The 19415-nt window shown below is 41.4% G+C and overlaps 1 pseudogene; it reads right to left on the reverse strand.

The window, feature by feature from the left end:
• Positions 1–1451: 1451 nt before the first annotated feature.
• Positions 1452–2254, reverse strand: LOC120563809 (annotated as a pseudogene).
• Positions 2255–19415: the final 17161 nt, after the last annotated feature.

Here is a 19415-nt window from a genome sequence, read left to right on the forward strand (position 1 = left end):
ACTGCAGGGCGTAACAGAGTGTAGCAGGGCATAGCCAGACGTAGCAGGGCACTGCAGGGCGTAGCTGGACGTAGCAGGGCGTAGCAGGGCACTGCACAGTGTAGCAGGGCATAACGGGGCATAGCAGGGAACTGCAGGGCATAGCAGGGTGTAGCAGGGCATAGCAGGGCACATAGCAGGACCACGGCGACAGCTGCAACCATGATTTAGGTGCCACCCTAATCCAGGGAAAACTGCGGGGCGAGAAAACATAAGGGCTCCGGGGAACAAGCACCCCAGAGCTAGGTTAGTAACAACCATTTGCACACAGATGAAAAGAGAAAGCTAAGTCTAAAGTCTAAAACTATAACAGCATAGCTAAGAGCTGCAGAGAAGCAGAGATAGGGAGGGAGCTCGCCGTGACTGTGGCTACACACCCTCCCCCACCGGTCTAGGCGAACACTGCAACTCTTCGCTCCCTAAATATAAGCTTTCTATGAAGAGAAGCAGCGATAGGGAGGGGGCGTGCCATGTCTGTGGCTACACACCCTCCCCCGCCGGTCTAAGTGAATGCTGAATCTTCTCACTCCCTAACTATAAGCTTTATCAAAGAGGAGAGTTTACTCTTAAATGTGGTGACGGTGTCTGCCCCCCGAACCCAGACTGGGAGTTCCACAGGAGAGGAGCCTGATAGCTAAAGGCTCTGGCTCCCATTCTACTTTTAGAGACTCTAGGAACCACAAGTAACTCTGCATTCTGGAAGCGCAGTGCTCTAGTGGGAAAATAAGGTACTATGAGCTATCGTTGTCAACATCCACATGGATATTAAAATCACCTACAATAATTATTGTATCTGTTCTAAGGAGTAGACTTGATAAAAAAATTCAGAATACATACCTGGAGCTCGGTAAACAACAACAAATATAATTGTCTGTAGTGTTTTCCATGTTGGATGTGGAAGGCTTTCAAACGAGTTATAATTTAGTTTAGGTTTAGGATTAATTAACAGGCTTGAGTCAAGATGGCAGCAACTCCCCCTCCTCGGCCAGAGCCTCGAGGAATATGAGTATTAATATGACTGGGAGTGGATTCATTTAGACTAACATATTCTTCATGGCACAGCCATGTTTCGGTAAGACAGAATAGATCAATTTGATTATCTGATATCAAATTGTTTACTAGTACTACTTAAGAAGACCGCGATCGAACATTTTATCATTCACATCTAATTTCCTATTCTGTTCTATCATTGCAGTGGTGGTTTTAATTCCAATTAGGTTCTTAAGTATAGCTCCTCTTTTGTTTACCTTTGATTTAACTGATTTGAGTCGGGGGACAGACACAGTGGTTATGGAACTATGAGTGGGCGACTGCTCCAACAGAAGCACAGAGAAGCGCGTAGCACTGCACCTCTGATTACTGATTTCAACTCTGGGTTGTCATGGTTTATGACCGATAATAGACTCAGTCAGATTTTTTGATATGAGAGCGGCTCCATCCAAAGTGGGATGAATGCCGTCTCTCCTAATCAGACCAGGCTTTCCCCAGAACGCCCACCAGTTATCTACGTAGCGCACATCATTAGCTGGGCACCATCCCGACAACCGATCAAGTTTGGCAGGGGTCCAGAGAAAACTACTGAGTCCGACATTGTCTTTGCATACGCACAAAGTGACTTAACATTTATTTTAGTGATCTCCGATTTGCGTAATCATGTATTATTACCACCTACGAGAAGTATGATCTTTTTGTATAGTTATCTTTAGCCAGCAGCTTTACTGTAGATAGGATTCCACATCGCCTGCTCTGGCTGCTGGAGCCGCCAACTTCACATTCCGCCTAATAGAGCTCCCAATAACCAGAGTTGGCTTCTCAGCGGGTGTGTCACTGAGTGGGGAGAAACTGTTAGAAAGGCGAAGAGGTTGGTGCTTAGCCATAGGCTCCGGTTTAGAGCAACCGCCGGCATGTGCGCTCCCCGATTTAGAGCTAGCGCTACACTTCCACGTCATTCACTCGCCCGGCTGCTCAGGGCCTAACGGGGGAGTGCTAACAGAAGCTACAGCACGTTGGCCCGCACCAGCTACGGAGCGCTGGATACAGAAGCATATGATTTTGATTCCATGGTGCAGAGCCGTGCCTCAAACTCACAAAGCCTCGCCTCCAGAGCAGCGAATAAACTACATTTATTACATGTATCTTTATCACTAAAGGAGGCAGAGCTAAACATTTGACACACCAAGCTAGAAAGAGTAGGAGAGGGAGAGGAATTAGCCATTGCTAATGGCTAAACTAAAGTAGCTAACAGCGTTTTAAGAATTGTGAGATCAGCAAGTCAGACGCTGTAAGAGAAGAAAACTCTAAGAGCGTAGTGTAGTTTAAATGCAATCCAGGCAATTACGAGCTAAATTAAACAATAAAGCAGAGTTGAATACGTTTTTGCGTGTCACAGAAGCACCGGAAGTGAGAAAATACGCTTACCGTAAACGTCAGCACGTGTGCACGTCAGCACCATGAAACCAGTCGTAAAGCAAAACATTTTATTTATTAAAATGGTAATACTGTGTGTGCTGCAACCAGTTGGCCTGTCACTCTTCTGACTCTGTTAAATGCTTTACAATCAGATTGTTGGTCATGACTCTATCTCCATGTCTGTCTACATGTATAGAAACTAAAGTATTAGGTGAATTTCCTGGGAGAAGAGGCTCAGCTTCGTTCCAACATCACGAATCATTCTTAATTATTATCCCGCGGATCCACAACAAAGAGAAAATATTGTAATGAGGCGCTTCGCTACTTTCCTCTGCACATTGCAACGGAGGTGAACACTCATTTTTCAGCCCCACATTTGCATAAATTCTCTTCTTTTTTAAGTTGGCGCTGCCAAAAGTGATAAAGTGCATGCAGCACCAGGGAGGAGAATCAGGGAGAGGAAGGGGGGGGTGTGAAGGAAAGCAGAGAGGGGGAACAGGGTTATAGGTAGCAGAAAGAAAAAGTAAAGTAAGTTTAAAATAACTAATGCTGAGGATCTGCATAGACGGTCTGCATAGGGACGAAAATAGGTGTGCAAGAAAAGTGGCTGGAGCGTGAGAGGAAGCAGTGACACACAGGCAGTAAGTTGAATAGGACCAAATATAAAAGAAGTGATGGAGAAAGAACATCAGGTCTGATTTTACCAATATAATGAAGATGAGAGTCGAAAACAGAGGCCGAGATAATGTGAGTGGGACTGATAACAAACAGAGAAAGCTGCAGGCAGGAGGCTATAATGGACTTTTGAGTGGAGAGAACGCGAGATAGATTTACGAGGAGAGAGGGATGAGTGTGGGGAAACACAGAGATAGCGTGATAGAGTGTTAAGTGGAAGGGATAAATTGTGGCCCTGCCTGTGTTCTGGTTTTACACAGCCCCTCATAAAAAGGTGCTAAAATTTAACAGGCGGGCACACACACACACATGCACACAAACTGAAACACACAGACATATTTTTTCTCACTATGGCGGAAGATACATGCTATAGTCCCAGAGAACTAAGAGTATCTATGCCGTATTTGACAGAGATTCAGGCATTTTGACATGGGAGGATATGACCATATTGGCAGTTAATCCTGAGTAAAGAGGCAAAAACTGCTTGTGAAACGCTGCCTTTCTCCGTTTTCACTAGGCCCTGTTCCCAAAATTGACAGTTTGGTTTCGGCTTAATCCTTCATTTCAACCCATTCAAAATGGGTAGAGAGTGTCATGAGTGTCATCTAAAGTTAGATAAACTTTAGTATGCTGCAAGAGGCTCCATTAACAAGTATTTTAAAGTCTGGTGGCCATTTCTCCTTTTACTTTGAACATGAATTTGTACCCAAGCAGCAGTACATCTCTCTGACCCACCCTGTATTTTGTGTTATTGCTATTTTACACTTGCTTTTTGTATGAATTTTATACATTGTGTATGTATGTTTCTATTCTGTGGTTTTATTCTATGTTCTTTAGGGAGTCACCATCCTGTTTGTATTTCTCTTTTTTGAAAATCTCAATAAAAATATTTGAATAATAATAATAATCCATAATTTCAGTACAATGTTTTAGTTTATTAGATACTTTCTCATTGATGTGTATACATGAATGTTTAGTTGGGGGTGTGGGTTCACAGTATTTTTGTTCTGGTTCTGCCTTTGATGTGATGTGACGGTGAATTCCGGCCAATTTTTACGTTAATCTAGATCGCTATAAATATGTGATTACTTTCGACCCGAATCGGTCCTAGCAAACTGGAGTTGCTGCAGCTACCTCTACGAGCTTCCACTGAGCTTAAACAGCAGTTGTCGGGGCAGGTTTTAGAGTGCCTTTGTGCCTCTTAACAGACACAAAATACAATTCAAATGTCTGTGCAACATGAACAGGGCCCTTCCGTGACAACAAGATGCGTTTTCAACTCAGACATTGATTAAATTCACCTACCCTGTCTCGATTCGCCCTGTTAGTTGCTAGCTGATCGTAGAGGTAGCTGCAACTCCAGTTTGCTTGGACCGATTCAGGTCGGGGTTTTTTTTCAATCAAAAGTACTCGCATATTTAAAGCGATCAAGATTAACGTAAAAATTGGCTGGAATTCTCCTTTAATCAAGGAGAGTGCATACAGGTGTACCTGATTAGGTCCTTTTAGCTGGGATGGGCTGGCCACTCCTAAGGTGTAGAACAATAGGTAAGATAGTTCTGCAGTGAATTACATTTTTACCATATCTGGGGTGCTTATTGTTATGGGCGCCCATAAATGTATATAAATAGTAATGTCAGCAGTAACTGATCCATGTAAATGTAATGGTATTTTCCAGATCCACGGTGTTAATGTTGCTCTTTCAATTTAGCTCACCCTATACTTACATGTGCAGTTGGTAGGTTCCAGTTAGGAACCAATCCAATTACACCCAACCTATTTTCTAGTAGCAATGGACTACAGATGGAATGTAACCCTAACCCTAGTTTTAAGAAAAATCTTAGAAATGTGGGAACATAGGGCCTAATTTTCAGTGAAAAGAAAATTCTTAGAAATGTGGGAACATAGGGCTGTGGGAGCATAGGGCTGACCCCTGTTTGGGAATGTCTTCTTTTTTGTTAAACATCACAGTTTTTGCACTTATATCCAGCTTCCTGTCCAGCCTCTCCAAAATCTGTGTGTAAAAGATTCAGGTGGTGTGACTGCTACAATAAAGTGTCCAATACACAGTAACATTAAACAAATGTTCCCAAAAAATATTAAAAAGAATCAGTTCGCTAAGTATTTTATGTGAATGCTTTGTAGGTTAAATACAGAAGCAAGCAGTGCCGGTGAAATCTGACTTAAAACAAGAGAAGACGTGTAGTGTTGTGATAAGAGGGGGAAAAAAAGAGATAGGTAAGATACATATTTCATGTTTAGTCACATTTCAGCCCGCTGTCACCGTCGACACTGGCCAGAAAGTAAAAATGGACAACAGAAACATAAAAGAACCCATCTTTGATATGAAAATAAAAACTATAAATAAACATCTACATTTCACAAATCAGTGTCTGCAGCTTTTGCAGAACGTTAGTGGAATCTTAGAAGTTCTCAGGGTGAAGGGCAGGCGTTTCAAGTACTGCTTAACACTTCATACAGACTGCCAAACACGCAACAACACACTAACACTCTTCCCACACCCAACGCAGCAGCAGATCTCAAGAGTTATTTGTTACCCACAAAACGCTCAAAAGCAGAAAACACACCCGTCCCATCCATTCTCATAAACACTCACATGTAGCGCACACACAGAGATACACGGACTGAGAGCTCGGCCTTGTCTGGTGCAGTCATGGCTGGCTGTGGACTAACAGAGATATATGAGAGAAGCGAGCTGTGTGGAGAACAACATTTATCTACAACCCCTTCCCTTTAGTATGCAAGGACACCTATCAACAGAACCATTCGGCGTATCTCTGTCTTCTTCACTGTCAGCTCAATGCAGTGCATATTACAGATTTTCCTCGATTGCTAAGACGCGCTTAATGAAACTGTGATCCACCTGAGCTTCATCATCACCTTCTCAGCAGAGTCTTCTTAACACTTTCATTGGTTTCGCACCTTTCTCAAACCCTTTTTCAAAACGGTTAACATATGGAGTTTTATTCCTATCTTTATTCAAGAGCGCATCTATCTATAAATTGCAGGAACGTCTGTCTGTCTGTCTGTCTGTGTGTGTGTGTTATGCGCATATCTCTCAAACTGTTAGTCCACTGGATTTCAAACTTGACAGGTGTCTTGCTTCGGGCACGAGTAAGTGCGGTGCCAAGTTTGACGTAGTATATCGGTAAAAGAAGCACAAATTGGCTTTTGCAGTGACAGAGCGTGATGCCACTTATAGGCAGGCTATCTATCTATCTATCTGTATGTATGAATGTATGTGTGTCTACGTATGTATGTGTGTCCGTGTTTGGGGGTGCGTGTTTGGGCGTGCACATCACACGCAGATGCCACATTCAGAACGCTTTACAACAGCGGGGGGGTTTACAGCCTTTGACTCTTTTCCTGCTATTGCATTAAGTTGCTGTGAGCAGGCAGAACATAACATAGCATAATCTTGGAGATTATTCCTTCACAGTGGTGTTCAATGCGAGAAAATCTCAGAGTTGAACAGGGCAGGCACAGCAGTTTTCATCAGACTCACCCTGGGTCAGGTTAATTAAGTCTACTGCTAATTTACAACACTAATAGCATTACCATCGCCAAAATACCCCCACAAATCAAATCCATACTTCACCGCTAACTGTCAAGCCACTAAACCTGTATGGAAATGAACACCCCTGCTGAAGTGTTAAATTCATTAACGATAATACGACACAAGACAACGTCTCTGTCTCTCTCTCTCTCTCTCTCTCTCTCTCTCTCTCTCAATTCAATTCAATTCAATTCAATTTGCTTTATTGGCATGAACAAAGAAAACATGTTGCCAAAGCAGTTTACAGAAAATACATATACAGTAGTACATATCACATATCAAATACATACAGTAGGTGTCACATATATTCTATACAGTGTCATAAACATACAACATACTACATTACAAAACAATTACATAACATGTAATACTTAACAGTTTTGTACAATCTTATAGTAGTGAGTCCCTCAGGTTGTGGCAGGCAGATACATATTTAGCTGCCATTGGGGCTGCTGTCCCTTCTCCTAGGAGGACTACCAGCTTCTCTTCTGATGTTAACATTGGGAAATTTGCTATTTCGTTGGCTTTTTTTCCAAAGTGTAAGTCTCTTAGTGAAGAGAATTCTTCACATTGGAGGAGGAAGTGTATCTCTGTTTCTATCTCCCCTGTTGAACAGTGAGCACATATACGTTCCTCTCTGGGCAGTTGGTGGTCACTGAGCCTGTATTTTGTCAGGATCCGTCTCTGCTTTAGATCTCTGACAGTGTGCAGATACTCAGCCAATTTATATTCTCTGTTAAGAGTCAAATAATAATTTAGTCTACTTTGTGTTTTTGTTTGACTTTTCCAATGTTCTAAATATTGATCTTTTAAGTGATTCATAATCTGTTTTGTTCTGTTGTGTTGTTTTGAACCATTGCTAATGGGAGTCTCATTGGTTAGCTTCACCATCAGCTGACTGAGGGCAGAGGGAGGAAGTGTGTCTTTTTGGCTTAAATTAAGATTAATAGCTCGTTTCTATATATTTAGCAGTAATGGGAAACGTCCCAGTTCTGCTCGACAGACGTTATTTGGGGTTTTCCTTTGAGCATTTAGAATTCTTCTACAGAATTCTATGTGTAGGGTCTCTATTGGGTGCTTGTCCCAGAAGTCATGCTCCAATCTACTGAGTGGGCCCCAAACTTCACTTCCATAAAGTGCTATCAGTACAAACAATATCAAATATTTCAGTCCAGATTCTAATTGGGATGTTAATGCTGAACAGCTTGGTTTTTAATGCATACATTGCCCTGCGTGCTTTTTCTTTAAATGAATGTATGGCTTTATTGAGATTCCCTGATACAGATATGGTCAGACCAACGTAGGTATAATTTTGTGTGTGTTTAATTTGGGTGTTATTCAAAGTAAAATGGTATTTGGTTTCAAGACATCTGGCTTTTTTTTTTAAAGATCACAATTTGAGTTTTCTTGAAATTGACCTCCAATTCCCAGTTATGGCAGTATTGTTCCAGGATGGACAGGTTATGTTGGAGACCATCTCTGGTTGGAGACAACAAAATAAGGTCATCTGCATAAAGCAGGTATTTAATCTCTGTGTCTAAGAGTGTGAGGCCTGGAGCTGCTGATCGGTCCAACTGGTCTGCAAGTTAATTTATGTACTGGTTGAATAATGCAGGACTTATACTCTCTCTCTCTCTCTCTCTCTCTCTCTCTCTCTCTCTGCGCGCACACACACACACAAGCAGTCCGGTTCTGGTGGTTGATGAACGCAGATATGTGCTGACTAGCTCTCGTAACGGGCCAGTAGCGCACTGCCATGAGTCCATGACACTAATGTCTGATTACTCCACATTGTCATTGTGATATTTTGTGATTACATTCTGAATCTGTCCCGTTCGGTCAGGTAAATACATTAGTAGGCTGCAATGTCTTCCTCTGATGTAGACGTAGCCTACAGTGTAAGTCAGTAGTAGGCTATACAGTGGAGTTGCATAATAACTGGTTTGGGGTCCTCCTGTAAGTAATTTTGGGATACAATTTTGTTTTGAAGAATTCTACGAGCAGCAATGCCACAGGCCAAGCAATCGGCCTGTTCCAAACAGGTGCATTTTCAACGGACTGTGTACTAGTTCAATTTGAGAGCATTTGTCATTGATTTTATGTTCATATTCTTGGATTTCCTCTGCTTGTGCTCAAACTTTCTGCTTGGACTCAGATATGTTGTTGCTTGGACAAATTTCCTGCTCTCAGCTTTGGCCCTTCACCTCGCACTCAGGCTGCTTCTGCGCGCTTGCAAATCTTCTACTCTCTGATTTCTCCTGCGCTTTAGGATTTTTTTGTGTTACAACTCTGTCCGAAATCCATCAACCAATAGAATGCCATGTGTAGTGTAGACCAATGTTATGATCCCTGCCCCGTTGAGGGTGCGTTCGCTTTACGTTAGACATATTAAGTTACGTCCACAAATACGAGGGTGAGTAACATAAATTAAGTACATAGCATATGGCGCTAGCATATAGCCTAGCTTGATGTCCATAAACGAATAGAATTTCTTTTAAGATAATTTTTTGGGGCTTTTCTGCCTTTAATTTGACAGGATCAGCTAGGTGAGAAAGGGGAGAGAGAGGGGGAAGACATGCAGGAAATCGTCACAGGTCGCACTCAAACCCTGGACCTCTGCGTCGAGGCATAAACCTCTCAGAATACGTGCGCCTGCTCTACCCACTGACCCAACCCGGCCACGACAAAGGGAGACAAAAGAGAGTTTAGCTAGATTGACCGACATATGACGGACAGTATGTGTGTGTTTAAAGACCCCAGTATGTGTGTATTTAGTAAAACCTAAACTGTAATATAACTGAAAGAACACAAGAAACTGGATTGTTTGTGTCAGTTTTTGCATGACTGTTGTCCACTGCCCAAACCACCTCAACTGGCTCCTTTTGACGCAAAGGAGCAGCGGCTCTACTCCGAGATCCTCACAGATTACTGAGCTTCTCACCCTATCTCTAAGGAAGACGCCAGCCACCCTCCTGAGGAAACCCATTTTGGCCGCTTGTACCGCTTGCACATTGTTGACATATACTAATAATAAAGCAATGGACGGCGGGGTAAATAAAACTTGGTTTAATCCGCAACGGATGTTCTAACGTAAAGCAAACGCACCCTCAACGGGGCAGGGATCATTTCATTGATCAACACTACACCTGGCATTCTATTGGCTGGGGAATTTTGAGAGGATTGTAACACAAAAAATCCTAGAGCGCAGGAGAAATCAGAGAGGAGAAGATTTGCAAGTGTGCAGAAGCAGCCTGAGTGCGAGGAAAAGGGCCAAAGCTGAGAGGAGGAAATCTGTCCAAGCAACAACATATCTAAGTCCAAGCAGAAAGTTTGAGCAGAAGCAGAGCAAATCCAAGCGCGAGCAGTCACTATTTGAGTGTGAAAGGGAGGGAAATTATTACAAAATCTGAATGTAAAATCAATGAGAAATGCTTTCAAATTGAAAGAATGCACTCTTGAATAAAGATAACACAGATCGCATAGAAAGACTCAAAACTCCATTGGATTAACTGTGTGTCTGTTTTTTCCCGACACACAGAGAGCGGGAGGTGAGGGACATCCAGCATGAGCCACACACGGGATGTCAGGCAATTATCCTGGAAATGTACTTCCGTTCATCCAGACCATACCATAATGAATGTCCAAATTTGTCTAGTCTACTAGGGGTGGAAATCACAGGGCACCTTACGATACATGGCTCACAATACCGATAATATCACGATACAGCAATTCTGCAATAATTCATATTTTGCCAGACAATCCTATAATGATACATCATCATATCGGTCTAACTGTGAACACAAAATGCCCATGAAAAGGTTAAGTGCAGGTTTTCTCAGGAGTCCAAACTGTTAGAAACCAGCACAATTCTGCAGCACAAGTTTATCACAAGGTAAATTAAAATGACAGAACTACAGAGCAACTATGGATCCATAATTTGGACTTAAAACATATACAGTATAACGTAAATAGCGCATTAATCCAACTGTACATTCACCCTGAGGGTAAAAGTGCATATTCAGGCTTTAGAGGATGCCCTGGATCTCAATGTTATTTCTCAATGATCTCACATTGAATATGTTGGACCAATATAGAACTTAATTCTATGTGTTTTTCTTTCTAAATCTCATTATGTTAGATGATGATGATGCCACACAGTACAAAGCAGTCACACACACACACACACAGAGTGGTGGGCTCTGAGTGTATTAGTGACCCAGACATTTGGCATCTTTCGCATCAAGGTGCAATCTCTTTCTTTCCTCTCATTCTCCTCATCAAACAGAGATAAGAGAAGGATGGAGGAAGGAAGGAAGGGGGAGGCACAGGGTCAGTGGAAGAGAGAGAGATGGATAGGGTGGGATGGATAAGGATGATCCAAAAAAAACTAATTAACAAAGACAGAGGACAAGCAGTGAGGGTGGTGGAAGAGCAATGGAGAAAGATGGGAAGGAAAAGAAGGAGGGTCTGGCAGGGAGAAACATGGTGAAGCATTGAAGCAGTTGAACAAAGAGTTAAGGAAAGACAGAGGAGAACTCAAGACAACTGAGTGAGAGGAAGCATTTCTTCCTGTACCTCCATCAGGAGTGAAAAAACCTAAAGTAGTCTACTCAAGTAGAGCTTCCTAGTTTCTCATTTTGTGTTTTGGAATCCAAAGTTGGACCCTATTTTCTGTCATACCTTGTGAATTTAAAGGTGCTGTAGGTAGGATTGTGAAGATCCAGGACTTAACTAACAAATGTGAACATCGACAACTTCTCAGTCCCTCCCCCCTTTCTGCCAAAGCCCAAAATGGTCTCCTAAGCCCCTCCCCCCACAAGGGAGAATGAATGCGTGTGCATGAGCAGTGATTGACATGCAGTTAGACCCCCCCCCCCGCCCTGATTGGTGCATCTGAACAGGGAGCTGTGGATTTTTGCAAATCACATTACAGGCTATAGGTGGTGACCTGCTTCATGTAGTTCTACTGGAACATAGGGTCAGTTTCAGCAAATATGACAGAAAGTTAGTTTTATAAGGCTTACCTACTGCACCTTTTAAAGAGAAAACTCATTTTGCTACAGAAGCTAGTAATTGGAGCTGTGGCTAGCAAGAGGTTACCTTGCACTGCAGTAGGATTCTCATAATATCACAAGGCAATGCGAGAATTGCGGGATCACATATCACAGGAAAATCCATCTAGTCAGGCTTCAAGAAATGCATTTGTGTCTGAACTACCAGCTCACCGAACCAGGTGAGGAGCTACTGGCAGCTACGGGCGTGCTTTAGGTGTGTGTGACGGCCGCGAGTGTTCGTTCAAAACAACAATGGCAGGCATGAAAGACAGATGGTTCATCCAATCACCTGCCGGGTAATTTTTTGAAAGTGCCTGCCCTTTTCCAAACAGTTTCCAATGACTGCTTCTCAGATGGTTCTGTTTAACAAACCATCTGGCTCGATGATTTTAATGAATGATTTTAAGCATTTAATTCACTTTGTTTTTCTCCACGTGTTTGTGCAGTGTTGATCCAGATTCTAAAGTAAAGTGATAGAAAGAACCTAGAAGAGTACAGTATGTATTAAAGGAAAATCAATGCCTCTTTAGTGGGGAGTACCATTACCACCTAATCGAAAAATCCTGTTGATAACCTGTAATCCACAAAACAATGCATTTTCTTTTGTCTGTGGAGGGTTAACTTTCTCTCTCACACACACACACCCACACACACACATGAGGAATTAGGGTTCAAGAGGACAACCATTTCCAGTTTAGAAGAGAGTTTTTCACAGCTTTTTGATGAGGCAGCAAGTTTATTTGTGCTTCTTTAGTGTGGGCGACAGAATTTGGACATTTATTAGAGCTGCTTCAAAGATGCTAGAGTCACACACTCAGTTTTAGAATCCTGCTTACCCTCTCTGTACATCAGAATGTGATTATGGTGCTTCGTAGCGGCCTCGTTCAGCCCACTGAACAGGAATCAATGCTGAGATGATGAAGAGGCTGAGGACTGTGTATGAAAACTGCAGCTGAAGAGACATGACAGGATCCCCTTGACCTCAGTCTGTGCTATTTGCTACTGAGACCTGAATAATGTTACTTTTCACCAGTATTCACAGCTGTAGATAGATAGATAGATAGATAGATAGATAGATAGATAGATAGATAGATAGATAGATAGATAGATAGATAGATAGTCTTTATCCCACACAGAAACAACTGGTGGAAGTTAAATCTGAGGTGACGTGCTGACTGCTGTTGACCAGCTACAGATTGTCTAGATCAGGACACACACACACACACACACACACACACACACACAGACACACACACACACTGCTGTTTCTTTCCAACTGTTGGCTCCCATTTGCACACAAATTTGCACTCACACACACGCCCCAGCTTCAGGTGACATAGATTAATAGCCTTACTGACTGACAGAGTAACTTACACTTCCTCTGTGTCACTGTCAGCCCCCGGGTGCATGTGTGTCTCTGTGTGTGTGTGTGTGTGTGTGTGTGTGTGTGTGTGTGTGTGTGTGTGTGTGTGTGTGTGTGTGTGTGTGTGTGTGTGTGTGTGTGTGTGTGTGTGTGTGTGTGTGCGCCTGTGTGTGAAGCCATTATTAGAAGTATAATTGTGGAGACATTCAAAGTGTTTCCCCTCAAGGGCTCTGCCGGCATCCAATAAAGTTTTCATACCGCAGGAGAGACAGAGAGCGGGAGGAGAGAAAGTGACAGAGAGGACAGAGAAGGAGAGGAAAGATAACGTCCTGGCAGTCTCTGACTATACACAGTAATCTAACTTAAAGGTATAATATGTAGTATTTAAATAGAAAAAAACAATGTAGCCTACGGACGAATACAAAAATGATCCCTCTCAATCATCACTTATGACCCACTGGTAGTGTGTGGTGGTGTCTGTATCTGCGGAGAACCTGCCCTGTAACCCCCAGCCAATAACAGCACGCAGGGTGTTTAGCCTGCCATAATTCCCAGGTACCGCCCAACCCGTTGTCATTCCTAGTCAAATAGGGACGGCATAGCAGTAGCTCGACCGCGGTGCTGTCAGATGACGTAGGATTACGAGTGACAACGGTAGCGAGTAATATGAAAGACTGAACATCCGCGTAGGGATGCAGTTTGGGGTGGTGGATGGGTCAAACAACACAGGACTTTCACCCAAGAGACCGGGGTTCATGTCCTGTTCTTGTCCCGCGTGTCAGTGAAGCGTATATTTTGTAACCCCACCCATGAACTGTCCCATTCTTGTGACGCACGTCAGTTAAATGTCAATTTTCTTTTCAATGGGGCCAAATCGGTCCCGACCCAGAGCGTTAAAAAGTGACGCCAAGAGTCCCGAAGCTAAAGGAGATTTATTGCGTCAGTAACAAACGCCAAAGGCACCTAACCAAGCGTCCCTATTTGATGCGCTGGGAGTTAGTAGTGTTGCACCGCTGCACCCCTGCTGTATTATACCAAAGTACAAGTTTGACCGACACAGACAGAGAAACAGAGCTCTGCATTCACACCAGAGTATATTAGAGAGTATATTATAGTAAACTCAAACTAAAATGAAAATAAGTATTTATTATTTTTAGTAAACTGAAATTACGTAAAAACTAAAACCTTCAAGAAAAAACTAAACAAAAAATATTGAAGGTTAAAAAACTAATTTTACAATTGTAGCTATATTATATCACTACTGAAAAACAAAAAGGAACCTGGTGGATTCAGGGGCTTATTCGGATAAAGAAAAGCCCACCGCAAAATGGCCCTCTTTGAAGCAGCTGGTGCCCTTTATATTTGTTTTGCTCCTGCACAAATTGAGTTTTTAGGAGACAGGGTTGGCATTGGATATACAACTTCTGCCAAGTTGATGTGCAGAAGACACAGAAGGTCTGATCATAACATTTGCTGTGTAATCAAACCCAAATCCTACATTGAAAAAAACAACAGATGGATCCTTTAGATTAAGGATAATAAAATTATATTAATAATATATATATTATCTATCTATCTATCTATCTATCTAGCATTTATTAGGTGCATGTGTCATTGACAGCTGTATTTGTGTTTCTTTCAGTTAACAGTAAAACATGCTCCTTTGAGGCAACAATCTTGTCATTAACAGCTTGAATCACTGCAAATTTGCTGTGCATGTATGAGCCATGAATCTTCACTGTTTAAAGATAGATATAAAGGGAAAGTAAAGTATGACAGCTTAGAGATGGAGAGAAAACCGTGAAGGCAGAGGAAATGAGGAAGGGTGATTACTGGTGCCGTGAAATCTCTGAGGATGAAGGGTTTTTATTAAAAACAGATGAGAAGAATGCATGACAACTACTTTTGCTCTCATTGCTCTGTTCTTTCTCTCTCTCCCTCTCTCTCTCCCTCCCCCCTGCCTCTCAGTCTGCCACCCATCTCTGGGATTTACACGTCATATTGAGACTAGAGAGGTTGTACCTGAGAAGTTTACCTAACTAAACAGCTCAAAGTACAGCTTGTCCATTTAGATGAGGTGGAATGAGAGCGGGAAATACTTCCTCGGTCTATCCGTCTCTGCCTCTCCCCTTTACAGGGAGCTGGTGTTTTTCCTTTCTAACACTGACTCAAGACAAGTTGTGTAAAATGTCCCTTTTCAATCCAAGAAACCACACACGCAGGCATAGTTTGGTTCCAGTTTAGTTTTTGTGTGTGCGTACATAAGTGTACATGTTAAAATATCAGCCTAATTTACATTGGTTTGATTGCTCCTGAGATGCCAACATTTTAATCTACCTCCCTTTTCTGTTACCACTGCAGGTGTGTGTTTGTATAAAATGTAAGGTGCATGTGAGCCTGCAAAAGAAACTACCCTCTTTTTTTAGCTTTACGCATAATCACTTTTTTAAATATTTCTTTTGGTATATGGTTTTTCCAACAATACACATATTGTTTTTAGATGTGCCATGTAATGTGAACAGCTGTGATGCTTACTTATTAACATGATAATGCAGGTTACAAAGTTACTAACATTATTTATATTCTTCACAAATGATCATGAAACCAGATGGTTTTTACTTTGTTTGTCTGGAATCTGATTTTAAATTAAATGCACATCTTTTCGCCCAACTATGTAATACAATGTATATTTTATTAAAAAGGCAACTTTAAATGCTCAGCTTGTTACACAATAATAAGCCTTTTGTAGTTACACACATTTTGAATGGCCATATTCTGACAACTTCTGTTGCAATATCATATGGTTATACACACAAAATGACACAGATAGCACAAATAATCACATGCAGCAATGTCAAACTACACAACATGACATATTCCCATTTCTGGTGTTGACAGGGAGTTAAAAGACAAAAGCACTTACTTGTTGCTGAACCACATAGACCATTATAGCCTGCTATCGCTGATAGAAGACATTTTTGGCCATTTTTTAATTGGCTAGTAGCCATTAGCGATTTGACATCTGTCACTCTCGAACTTTCAACATGTAAAAGTGTTATCAAGTGATATCAATAAAGATGCTTGGACACAATGCATGAACAAGTAGATTATAGATTACCTCCTCTGGCAGGTAGGTATAGGACATTTTACATTTATAGTTATGATCTATTCATACATGAATTTCCTTTTGTCCCTATGACTGTTTTTGTTTCTTTTTGAACTTACATCAATGATCACAGAAGGACCTAATGTGCTGTTAGGTTTGTATTCCACGCAAGAGGTGAAAGCTAGCAACCTATAGGTAACCATAGGTTGCTAACTACCTGTCACTTGGAGTACTATAACTGCCAAGTCTGACATATGTATCCTTTTCTTTGGCTGATTAACGATTAAGTTGATTGAGAACAAATTCTCATTTGCAACAACCTGTCACATTGACACAGTTACACATTCATACCTGGAAGCTACCCAGTACAACCGCAGTCTGATTTGCTGGTACAAATACTGTAATGATGGAGGGATAAGCACTATTCTTTCACTTTCCCCACCCAGAATTTATCCTGCCGGTCTGGGGATTGAACAAACAACCTCCCGGTCACAAGCTCGCGTCTTTAACCTTTAACCTAGGCCAACTGCCTAAGCGCAGAATTTCAATCTATAGTAAGGACACACACATACGCTGCCCCCACATACCCTACACAGCCAGGTAGCTTATTTAATAGTTTGAACCCACACAAAACTGGTGTAGTCTTACCAGTGTAAAATGTGCTATTTTAGAAAAAATATTTTCATGCTGCCACCCGATGTAGTAACAGTCCGGTGATTTCCGCGGTGTGTCGTTCAGTTCACTTTACGGTAAACAGTCAACATAAAATCTCTGAGGTTTTTTGTGAGCAACTTCTGCTGATAAATCGTTTTTTTATGAAAAAACACATCAATTTGGTTCTATCTGATACTGTTTTTGATTGCAAGCAGTGTACATCCTGCAGAGTAATCTCAAAAGACTTAACAAATGTCGAAACATTGTAATCAATTCCAGCATTTTTATTAGTAAACAAATTATGCAAATGCGTCAATTTGGAATAGTGGAATAGAATAGAGAATAGAGTGCCAACGTTAATCAGAAGAATAAACTTTCGTCACATACAATCGTACAGTACAATGTAGTGAAATTCAATCTTTGCTTTTAACTCATCCCAAGCATTAGGAGCAATGGATAGCCACATAGCGGCCGAGAAGCAATTTGGGTTCAGTGTCTTGCTCAAGGACACTTTGACATGTGGCCAGAGGAGGCTGGGATCGAACTGCCAATCTTGTGGTTGAGGGCTGACGCTGTCTGCCTCTGAGCCACATTCACCCAGCGCTGCTCCTGGTTTTTTAAAACGTTATTTAATCATCACGACAACATAGGAATGTACAGAATAGGTACAATATTTAGGAAAAGTCAAGGCAAAAGGGAAACATAGAGACAATGATGGAATAATGAAATGTTTTTGAATCACATTAAATGGCGTGGGCTTTGGCGGTTTTACTGTTAAAACCCACCGGGTCGCCAGTAATCTGGTTACGGTAGTTGGGCTCTGTTTTATATTAAGCATTAAAATACAAATGTTTAAACCTTTTGTCAATATGGACATGCTATACACATCGTTAGTTCGGTTAGATTCTCTGCAATTTAATCATTCAGTTCGTTTTAAGGAAATCATCATGCTAAAAAACAAAAGAGACGAGAAATAAGACATGAGGACGTATTTAAAGGTATATTTTAACTCTTTTTCAGGCTGCTCTAAAAACGAAACCTCCTGTTTAGCCAGATTCATTTTACCTCAGAGTGATAGTACACCACCCCCAGGCTGTCACTCGGGTAATATTGGACCAGTCTGATGTAGGATTTTAAAATTAAAGGCTTTGAAAATGTCCAATTAAAGCTACATATCAATTATTTTTTGGGCTGATCGGAAAAAAATGAAACCTCCTGTTTAGACGGACTCATTTCACCTAAGAGTAATAGTACACCACACCCAGACTGTCGCTCGGGTAGTATCGGACAGTTCTGATGTAGGATTTTGAATTGAAAGGCTTTGAAAATGTCCAATTAAAGCTATATTTCAACTCGTTTTCAGGCTGCTCTAAAAACGAAACCTCCTGTTTAGCCAGACTCATTTCCCATCAGAGTGATAGTACACATCCCCCAGACTGAAACTCGGGTAATATTGGACCATTCCGATACAGGATTTAAAATTAAAGGCTTTAGAAAATGTCCAATAAAAGCTATATTTTAACTCTTTTTCAGACTGCTAATTAGAGCCATATTTTAACTCTTTTTCAGGCTGCTCTAAAAACGAAACCTCCTGTTTAGCCAGACTCATTTCACCTCAGAGTGATAGTACACCACCCCCAGGCTGTCACTCGGGTAATATTGGACCATTCTGATGTAGGATTTTAAAATTAAAGGCTTTGAAAATGTCCAATTAAAGCTATATATCAATTCTTTTTTGGGCTGATCGGAAAAAAACGAAACCTCCTGTTTAGACGGACTCATTTCACCTAAGAGTAATAGTACACTACACCCAGACTGTCGCTCGGGTAGTATCGGACAGTTCTGATGTAGGATTTTGAATTGAAAGGCTTTGAAAATGTCCAATTAAAGCTATATTTCAACTCGTTTTCAGGCTGCTCTAAAAACGAAACCTCCTGTTTAGCCAGACTCATTTCACCTCAGAGTGATAGTACACCACCCCCAGGCTGTCACTCGAGTAATATTGGACCATTCTGATGTAGGATTTTGATGAAATTGTTTTACAGGTAATCCAGATAATTTTACTGCATTTTACCAATAATTTCTTTATCATGACTGTATTTAGATAGCTTTATTGTTCTAAGATGTTATAGCAAGGTGGTATACCGCAATACTGCATTCTGTAGCTATATGTAATTAATGAGGGACATAAAAAAAACAAAAGAAAATGTCCCGGCCTGTAAAATGGCTATGTTATGATGTCCGGAAAGAGTTAATAAACAGGTATGTTTTTTCCCTTATCAGGTTTTCACAAGACTTGCAAATGAGGCAGGTTGACATGAAGACAGATGGCATAGCAAAAAGCTCAACAACACTCTCAAAGATGGCATCCTGTGCAAGAAGAGTCTGCAGACATGCAATGAAGTGACATGAAACAAAAACTGGACGCCTAGGTGACGAAAGGGAGTTTTGCTGTCACAGACGAGAGCAATTTTTGCCATAAACGAAAGGTAGGCAGTTTGTGGCTAAATGAAGTCTAAACTATCTGGTTTACCTGTG

The sequence above is a fragment of the Perca fluviatilis genome, chromosome 8 (assembly GCF_010015445.1).
Source record: "Perca fluviatilis chromosome 8, GENO_Pfluv_1.0, whole genome shotgun sequence".
NCBI classification, from domain to species: Eukaryota; Metazoa; Chordata; class Actinopteri; order Perciformes; family Percidae; genus Perca; species Perca fluviatilis.